The 10,679-nt window shown below is 33.1% G+C and overlaps 1 long non-coding RNA gene across 1 annotated transcript in view; it reads left to right on the forward strand.

The window, feature by feature from the left end:
* LOC138691218 (uncharacterized) overlaps positions 1 to 10,679 on the forward strand; it is a 1,067,443-nt gene that overhangs the window by 669,179 nt on the left and 387,585 nt on the right. The window lies entirely within an intron of this gene.

Genomic DNA, 10,679 nt, shown 5'->3' on the forward strand with positions numbered 1-10,679 from the left:
GAACGGAAAAATGTTTGTTCTATCCCCCTTATGCCATAGTATGCAAGTTTCATTAACAATACATCATACGGAGAGGAATCAAATGCCTTACTTAAATCATTAAATATAGCATATGTATAATTTCTATTTTCAAAGGATGTATATATAGTTCTCAATAAGTCATCAGTTGCACCCTGAGTAGTTTTACCTGGACAGAACCCAAATTGTGAAGGAATAATAAGGTCATGTAGTTCAAAATATTCTCTCAACTGTAGGAGTATACAACACTTTCTAGTATTTTACCAAAAATGGGTAAAATAGCAATTGGTCTACAGTTTCCAGCATAATTTCTTTCACCTTTCTTATAAATAGGGACGGTATGGTAGGACAGTGAAATAGATAAAAGATGTTGTTTTGAAAGGGAATTAGGCTGATCAGTTTATTATATTATGTGATCAGGGGTGCAATATAAGGCAGTGTTTCATTGACAAATCCTTAATAGCATAGAATTTATAATATTTGAGAGTGGCCACAAAAGTAGGTGACAAACACATTCATTCTGCAAGTTGAACCGTCTCACACTCACAGAAATTGCATGAACTGATCATATGAGCTATCCATGAATCCACTCTTATCTGTTTGGATACATTCATCGTAGAGGAAATAGCTAAATTTCATAAACAAATTATAACGGCATAACTCCCCCTAACATGATCTTGAGTTACTTCATTAGCATACTTATGTCACGATTAAACGGACGCAATCAGCTCTAGTGTCTTCAGACACAGTTTTAGAATGATATAAATTATCCTGTTTTATTGATATTGATACTATTAATACATATTGGTTTCTAATATAATAATAATAGTAATAATAATAATAATAATAATAATAATTATTATTATTATTATTATTTATTATTATTAGTATTATTATTATTTGTCAGAAACCAGAGTACAAGGCCTGGATATGACATCGTCAGGTTCGATAATATATACACGCACACATACACTCACACATGCACAAACAAACTTAGCACAAATAAATATAGACAAATAAACAAATAATTATAAGCAAATAAACATACATAGTCAAATAAACAAACACTGAGAAATAAACAAAACGAACACTGAGAGATAAACAAAGTTTGCTGTAGATTAACACATTTATAAAAGGACAAAAGGAATAATTAAAATACAAAGAGACAAATTAAAATATAAAGAAAGGGATACATTTCTAAAATACAATATTTACATCACACTCCATGAATTCATTCACTGAATAGAAAGGTCCGTTCAGCAAACATCTGTGTATGCAGGACTTAAACCTATTTATTGGTAACTTTCTCGACTCCAATGGTAGCTTATTAAATAGATTTATGCCATTAAAAAAGCAAGTATTTGACCTCACGCTCAATCTGCACCTTGTGTAATCTAATTTATCTTTATTTCTAGTGTTGAAGGAATGTATATCTGATCTAGTCTGATAAAGATCTATGTTGGATCTAAGGAATATTAAGGTTCTGTAAATGAATAGATCTACATTCATATAGTCTACTTTTTATATCCTCTTCCATACATGCATCCTACTTCATTTCTCATGTTTTTCTTGTTTATTATTCTGTGTTCTTTTGTCTATAATACTCCATACCCTGCTAGTAGTCTTTGGTCAGTCGAGTGGATTTAGTTAATGTTAATGACATGGCACCAGGGTGCAGGATACACTTCTCGCTTCCTCTTTCCTTTCACCTGAAGATGAAGTTAGAGCCAACATTGAAAGCGTTGAGAGACTCATATATCAGCATATATTTAATATTTAACTGAGTATCATTACATGGATGTAATGGATTGTTACAAGATCTATTTTTATAGACCAAAAAGCGATTATGGGTTTGGAAAATAATGTTTTCGTGAAATTGCTCGTTCCTGTTCAAAAATTTGAATATAAACAATTCATTTCAATCTCTGAAATGAAATATTTCTATAGCAAAATTTTATCAATCGTTATCAAAATCTGTAAAAAAAAAAAGAAGAAATACCAATCTATATCACAGACACACTCTTTGCTAAAACTCCAATTGTGAACGAAATTCCTCCAAGGAAATGGGTGATTCCAGAACATAGCATACAAATTCCAGGAAATCATTCCAAAAATGATCCTCCATACATTCTTAAGTTAGATGCCATGGAACTACTCTGCAGCACATATTATAAGGATCACCTTCAAATTTATACAGATGGATATCTAAATCCTAATATTGGGACATCAGGAGCAGAGTATTATATTCCAAAATATCAAGAAAGTTATTTCATACCATGTTCATCCTCCTCCAGCCTTGACACTGAATTGCTAGCTCTTGATGCTGCTCTTCAGTGTGTTACTCAAATTTCTGAAAAATCTATTCGCATACTTACCGACTCCGAGGGGGCTATATTTAATATAATTAAATATGTACCAAACCTATATGCACATAGAATTATTCCAATTCAGAAACAACTAAGTAAACTAAAAGAACTCCAAAAGGAAATAACATTTTAATGGATATCAAGTCATTGTGGTATACCTGGAAACGAGAAAGTCGATAATATTGCAAAACAGGCAACAATTTTTAACCAAGACCTCTTAAAGTGATATCTCTATCCAGTGCTTTTGCTTCAGTAAAGTCTCATTTTACAAACCTATGGATCAAAAATTGGCTCTCTTCTGACAAAGGAAAAATTTTACAGTCTCTACAAAAGAAACCCAATGAAATGTACAGAAATTTTTCCAGACATGTTCAAACATTTTAACAAGAGCCAGAACAGGTCACATTGTCACTCAGTTGTACCTACACCGATTTCACATTTCTGATAATCCTTCTTGTTTGTGGTGTAATAATCATGATGAAGATCTGGAACACATTCTTCTATACTGTCTATCCAGGAACCACAAAAGAAGTAAATTAAAATAATCAGTACCAGTTGCAGAAGACACAGCCCTGCACTATATATTTACTACACCTCAACTCTGGCTACTAGCAACAGGCATCTATAATGAACACCGATCAAAATACCCGTCATTTCTCGTGAAAAACAACAACTGAATAGACTACAGTGGACTATAGTGTACTTTATGTTCTCAGCAAACAGCTGGATACATTAAGAAGATTGATTTGATTTGATCAAAATCGGTAGAATTTAAGTTAATATATTTCCAAGGTTCATTGCTTAACATTACTACAGGGGAAAGCATATCAACTATGTCAAAGATTTTGCAATAAATTGCAAGTTTCTTATAAAATTATCTACACGAATGTGCTGAATATAATAATGTAATTCCTAACTATTGTAATATTTTTTTGTGGAGATAGAAAACTAGAGAATTCCAATAAAACTCGTATCAATAAAGGTCAATAACCAGATATCTGGTGTATATCGGAGACATGACCTTGAATTTAACAGTGAATGTGTATGGATTCAAATCGATATGGAAGATGGCTATAATATGTTAATAGGCAATTGCTACTTTTCATCAGATACTGGTCCTAAAATTTTAAAATCCTTTCTTCATTTTTTAAAATCAATCTAGACTCACACAATTATAGAATATTAATCCTTGACGACTTCAATGCGCCTTATATATGAATTGGACATCTGATTGTTGTTCTAATGATATCCATTATGTTAAAATCAAATGATAAGAGGTATTTTCATCCCTAAATTATACCAGCCTGCAATAAATTAACTTTACAGTTAAAAACAGGAACCTACTAGACTTAGTTTTTGCTAATGTTTTTGAGAGTGATGCCAAACTGGTCACTCGTTCTCTATTCTTACAAGATAACTATCACCCATTCCTCTTAATAAATCTTGAATTTAAACTATCATAATGCAATCATGGACAACAAAGTTCTTTCCTAAATTATGCACAAGGTGATTACTTGAATCTTTACATTGTTTATATCAGATTCATGATGTAAATGTAACTACAATTCAGTAGGCTCGATTGTTAAAAATGCCATATCAGGGGCAGTTCCAGTCAAAATAACTAAAAGTCTGGATATACTTGGTGGTTTTCAAACAGCTTACGTCAACTTATTAGAAAAAAAGATAAGGTACATAAAAACATAAAAAAATCCAACACTGATGCCCATTATCAAACTTTTTATAATTATACGAAACTAGTAGAACCTAAAATTAAAAGCGATAAATTAATTTGGCTTCAAAAAATCGATGAAAATTTTAAAAATGAACTTAAGATATTTTGGAAATAGGCTATGTTACCATTATTTCGAAAACTGATAACCCGATACTTTTCGATTGCTGGTAAAATTCATGTCTGGAAATAATAAGTTAATTAAGTAGTAAACTATTGCTGCAATCGAAAAGTATTGGGAATACATTTTAATTAAGAAAAAAAAAGTTTCCTTCCAAGGCAGGATTCGAACCACGAAAGTCTTAGTTACCAGTCTATCGTTCTCTGGAGTGAACAAGGCTCTGAAATCAGCTACAAGAGACGGTCCGGTTTTTTTGCCACTACAGTACTTAAATAATGTAGTGAATACCTGCCTTGAGCATTTTGACGATTCTGCAGTTTCGTGCTTCTTGTTTTTAACATGGTTCACAATATCTGCCCTACATCGGTGACTAATGCTAAACACAGATCCCCATATAGTACACTCCACTTTAGAGGTAATTTGATCGGATTCTTTCATGTATGAATGTTGCACTTTTAAATTGTCTGTAAAATTAAATTTTCTCTTAGACATGGTGAAAAAGTGTGAAAACTAGAGTCGACGGCAATTTGGAAGGCGGTAGTCTTCTAGCGTTTGCGTCGAGAGAGACAGATAGAGAGAGCAAGGCAGCGTACAACTTTGCCACATCGTACTTCACGCGCACGTGCAATACAAATAGAGTAGGAGAGAATTTAAATTATCAAAAGATAATAATGACCTTAGCCGTTGATTACTGTAAGCATGACAATAAACAAACTCTCTTTCCTTCGCTAACAATATTCTTTGCACGTTTCTCAATCCCACAATACTTGCTTCTGCAGTCGTTCCTTGCGCGTTGGCAACGTTGCAGTCAGCATATAGATGGCCAGCAGCGTTCTGCTCGTCAACGTTTTTAAAATAATTATACACTTTAAACACTATTTTCCGCGCTTGCCTGTGCAATACTTGTCTTTTTACAATCTCTTCTTCCATTTATTTATCTTACACACACACACACACACACACACACACACACACACACACACACTCACACACACACTCACACTCACACTCACACTCACACGCACGCACGCACGCACGCACACACACACAGTAAATGTTAGTTTTACTTATTCAATGTATTGAAACACTAACACGTGAACAAATGAACTCTGGAAGTACAGTGAAACCTGTCTAAAGCGGCCATCTGAAGTTACCTTGTAAAATGGCCGTTTTATTAGGTGGCCGCTTGATTAAGGTTGCCTTTTTTTATGAATCAGCATGAAAATACTGAATTTCACTGACTTTTTAGGACTGTGCGCGTACAACAATCATGCATATTAATGTCAGCCTCTTCCAGTCTTGCAACTAGCCGTTTCAAAACTCGCTTGCGGTACCTCAGTTTAAATGACTGGATAATACCTCGATCAAGGAGCTGGAGGTGTGATGTGGTATTTGGGAGAAGAAACACCAATTTCATGGATCACATTGCGATTTTGTCGTTTAATCTTGGAATTGAAATCGCATAGCTATTTCTGTAACAATGATGATGTCATCCGAGTTTTATTGTTGGCAGTCCACTTCACCCCCAATAAGCCCACGTCAACATTTTCCAAACATCTCGGTTTCAATGATTTCCCTATCATTAAGAGTGGTTCTTTTTCTCCTGCAGCATTAAAACAAAAGAGCAGGGTTATTCTGTCCTTTGCCAACTTCCTCCCTTTACACTCTTTTTTCTTAAAACTTAAGTTTTGTTAGGGAGGGCCCTGAAAGAAAACCTGTTTCGTCAACAACGTAAATGTCTCTGAATTCATATTCCACAAGAATTGAAGGCAGTCTATTTTTTCCATTCTTCAATAACATTGGTAGCAATGTCACCTTCTTCACCAGACACAGAACGAAATGCAATTTTATGCCGTTTTCTAAAGCACTCTAACCACTATTACTAGCATCAAAATTTCTTACATTGAGTTCTTTGGTAATTTCAAGAGCTTTCTCTTGAAACATAAACCCACTTATTGGCAATTTCTTCGTCCTCGCACACTTGAACCATTCGTAAACGAAATCACTCACATTACTAAACACAGATTCTCTCTTCCTCCCATTATTTTAATATTTCATCTTTATTCTTAATTATACCTTTATTTGTGTCCTTCAACATTTGAATATTTCTGCAATTTTTCTCGCAGATGTTCCCTTTACACTTTCTTCTATCATTTTCGTCTCACCTCTAAACTTAACACCACTATAAATTTCTCTCTCAAACTAACTTCACAATTCCTCTGAATCAAGTGAATAAAAAGAAGAAAAATTCGTAAAAGCTGGTCCATATAGCCTAGAGAAAGATAGAAAGAGGAGAAAAAAATCGAATGGTTAACTACCTAAAACATACTGTGACATTTTCGATAGAAAAAGTCCGTGTTTCAATCCTTAAAAAACGAATAAGAATTTATAGCTGTGCAGGGTCGGAATGGAAAGTGACAAAAGAGTCATAAAACAGTAACCAACTAACCCCAAGATATGGAGGGTGTACTGTTGTACACTTAGCTATTGCTTCCTGTCCTCTAACCGTCGAAAAAATAGGTCAGACAGTATCCGTGAAAAGATTTTTTGTTGGACAGTGACCGTTATAGTCAGGTTCCAATCCAAATAGACCTCGGCCGCTGGTCGGCGCATGAGGTGGCCGCTAAATAAAGAGAGAATTTGTATTGATCTTACGGAAAGTCCAATTGGGTCCAGAGAAAATTGGCCTTTTGGCCAGGTGGCCGTTTAAATGAAGTGACCGCAAAGGCAGGTTTCACTGTACTTGTTATAGACTGATTCTGATTGGTTCTACTATACAAGTTTGTAACGTCACATACCAGAAATGCTACAGCGCATGTAGCAGCTGACCGCCTTCCGAAATGCCGTCTAGTCTACTAAGATAAAAGCACTAAAATGTTTTCACTATGCGCACACTATCACTGTTATAATGTTCATAAATAATAATCCATCAATGTCGGTTTAAACAGAAAAAAATTACACAAACATGTGGATGTTATAGGTGAGCATCTATTAAAACATCTTTGTGGAGCATTCTGCGTTGTGGAGGAACTACTTCCAAAGAGGCTGAACAGAATGACGCACACGTGTAAACGCATTCAAATATAGACAAACTGCATCGTGACAGCCGCTACCGGAAGTGACAAAACAAGTCACAGAAGTAATAATTAGGAATCGCCAAAGATATGTGTACTATACTCATTGCCTAAGAGCATCATAGAGAAGTGAGTCTGAACCTATTAAATGTCAACGATAACAAAAGTGGGAAATTTTAAATATCACATAAACAACATTATTTTATTTATTTCATTTGTTATTGAACACAACAGACAAAGCCCAATTACAATGTTCAAGACTGACAAAGTAATTTATAAAACATAAACAAGGAAAAGGAAACATAATCTCATCAAAAACTGAAACAAAATAGAAAAAAGAGAAAGAAAAAAGAAGAGAAATTGAAATAAGGTGTGAAAGTAGCTTGAAATTAACTAACGACAATATTCTGCAAAATATGATAACAAATAATTCTGTATTTAGAGAAATTCATATTGCAAATATCAACATTCGGATGAGGATGTAATTTATTGTATAACTGTAACATTTGGAAAACGGGGGAATTTTTATGCCATTCAGTATTTGCCCTTGGTATGAAAAATAAATTTCCAAATTTTGTATTACGCTTAGGTGCATATAATGTTATGTAATAAAATAAACCAACACAGCCCAACTTATTGCTAATAATTTTATAGAGAAAGTTTAAGGATTGACAATTTCGTCTAACTTTCAAACTAATGAAATGGAAATGTTGAAGCATTGTAGCATAACTCTCATAAGCAGGGAACGGATTTATATGGACTAAAAATATATGAAATATGTAAATATATATGTAGTTATTTTTACCAAAATATGGAATTAAATATGGATTTTTACCAAAATATGGAATTAAATATGGACTTAAAATTATAAAAAAATGACTATGTACGTTAAATATTGGTACATTTTAATCAAACTAAACAAAAAATATAATGGACGTACCTTATCTTCCAATGTAGTTTCAACAAAACACAATTTTTATTGTCTGTTACCATAACAATAGGTTACAAACATTTCTTTCAAGTGCTGAAAAGTGAATCTTCTTCTATTGTCTCTGAGGATAGATTTATACTGACTAAAAGAGCGTTCGACGTCACAAGAAGTAACTGGTACATAATTCAATTTCACAATGTCTGCTGGGGATAAGTCCAAGTTAATCTTCACTGTTGATTCACCACTCATCACAGCAACAACCTTTTGTAGTTCTTCATATCCAGGGTGTTTTGAAAGTACAGTGTCCACCTTAGCTCTTACTGCATCTGCAACTTTACCTCTACCACGATTCAGTTGTTCCACAGTACTATTTATAATTTCAAAACTTTCAGATAGTGAAAGGTGCCTATTTTGGAGACTTTTGAGCGTTTTTATGATGCATGAAAATGTATGCTGAATGTGAGCTAAGTCATTCTTCACACTTATGTCACAGGTAACTGTTTTCGCAGTATCAATTCAGACTGCATCTTCAGAGTCCAATGCAAGGAGAACATTGTTAATAGAGTCTATATGTTCGGCATAATATTCAACTGCTTCTAGCCATGTACCCCATCTAGTTAAAATTGGCTTTGGTGGCAATGGAATTTCAGGGTACATTTCTTTCAACACGTTAACTCTACTGGGAGCTTTGAGAAATACTTTTTTCACTGATGAAATCAACAAATCTATTTTAGGGAAATTGTCTCTGACCACTTCTGCCACACGATGAAATGCATGCGCCACACAAGTAAAATGAGTCAATTTAGGATATACAACAGATAATGCTTGTCCAGCTTTGACCATATAAGGGGCAGCATCGCTAATAAAGAATAACACATTATCGTACATAATACCCTTTGGCCACAGGATACCCATAGCTTCGTTGAACAGTTTAACTATAGTTTTGTTATTGCACTTTTCTAGAACATCACAATGTAAAAGAATTCGTTCAGAATATTGTTCACTTAACAAACCGATAACTACATTACCAACAAGTCTACCTTCTTTGTCGGGAGTCTCATCAATGGAAACCCAAATTGAACTATCTTTAATTTCATCTCTTATCTTCTGTATTGTCTCATCGTAGATGGATGGAGCATACGTCTTCCTAAGTGTTGACTCATCCGGGATTGTATGTTGAGTATATTTTTCAAGGAATTCCCTGAAGACCTTATTCTTTAGTTTGTAGAGAGGAATATCAGCAGAGATGAGAGAACGGCACAGGTCGATGTTAAACTCAGATCTTACATTCGATGTTGTTGGTTGTGTTAAAAACAATTGTCTCTGCTTGGAATTTAGTTGTTTGTTGGCCTGATGTTTACTAGTTGTAATGTGTTGTTGCACCAGGAACTTTTGTGTAGATGATACTGCACACTGACACAAATTACAAAATAATATTTTATTGTCAGTTGATAAACCATCTTCTTTAAATTCTGAAATGTAACTTGTTAGTTTTGATTTTAAATTGACTGAATGACGTACTTTTGGCATATTTACCGTCTTTATAGTATGATTTACAAAACTGAACCTATGTGTACTCTGACTGGCATTTAACTGTTGAGCTGCACAACTGAAGTCTGTTAAAAATTTTAAATTAAATTAATACAGTTTTGTAACTTACTTTCCCATTGTTGATAGGACTGCTAATTTTCAAATAACTCTGATGTTAAAGGGATTACTGAACATGTGTTTAAATCTCTATTGTTGAAATGTATTTTTAAAAGTTAATGGAATTTTGTTTTGTTTTATTGTTAAACCTAATATAATATGGACTGTTTTATATGAAATATGGAAAATATATGGAAATTAACGAAAATATGTATTAAACTCTAAAATATGGAAAAATATGGAAAATAAAAGTAGGATTTTTCAACCCTACACATTGTGAAACATAAAGATAATGCAAAATATAAATTATATTAGCTTTATAAGTAAATATGTATTTACATATAAATCCTTTCCCTGCTCATAAGTATGATAATTATTATGAAGTCTATAATATAACCATTTTATAAATTTATTTTGAAATTTTTTCTAGTAACAGAATATATTTGTTAGTAACTGGATCTAGATAACTGCAGTATACTCTAATTTAGATCGAACAATTATTGTAGTTTTGATTTTAAATTCACACGAATTTCTCATAACAAAACCTAAACTTTTATAGGACAAATTTATAATAGTATTAAATTTAAAATTACTGCTAAATAATATACCTAAATCTTTATGTTCATTTTCTGCTGGTAAAACTTTTGCCTCTATTTTATATGAAATTATAATTGTATTTTTTACTCAAGAAAAGGTCATATGTATACACTTATTAATATTAATTAACAATTTATTATTAATACTCCAAATATGTAAGTTTGTAATATCTTTTTGAAGTAGCTTACAACCTGAT

The sequence above is a fragment of the Periplaneta americana genome, chromosome 16 (assembly GCF_040183065.1).
Source record: "Periplaneta americana isolate PAMFEO1 chromosome 16, P.americana_PAMFEO1_priV1, whole genome shotgun sequence".
NCBI classification, from domain to species: domain Eukaryota; kingdom Metazoa; phylum Arthropoda; class Insecta; order Blattodea; family Blattidae; genus Periplaneta; species Periplaneta americana.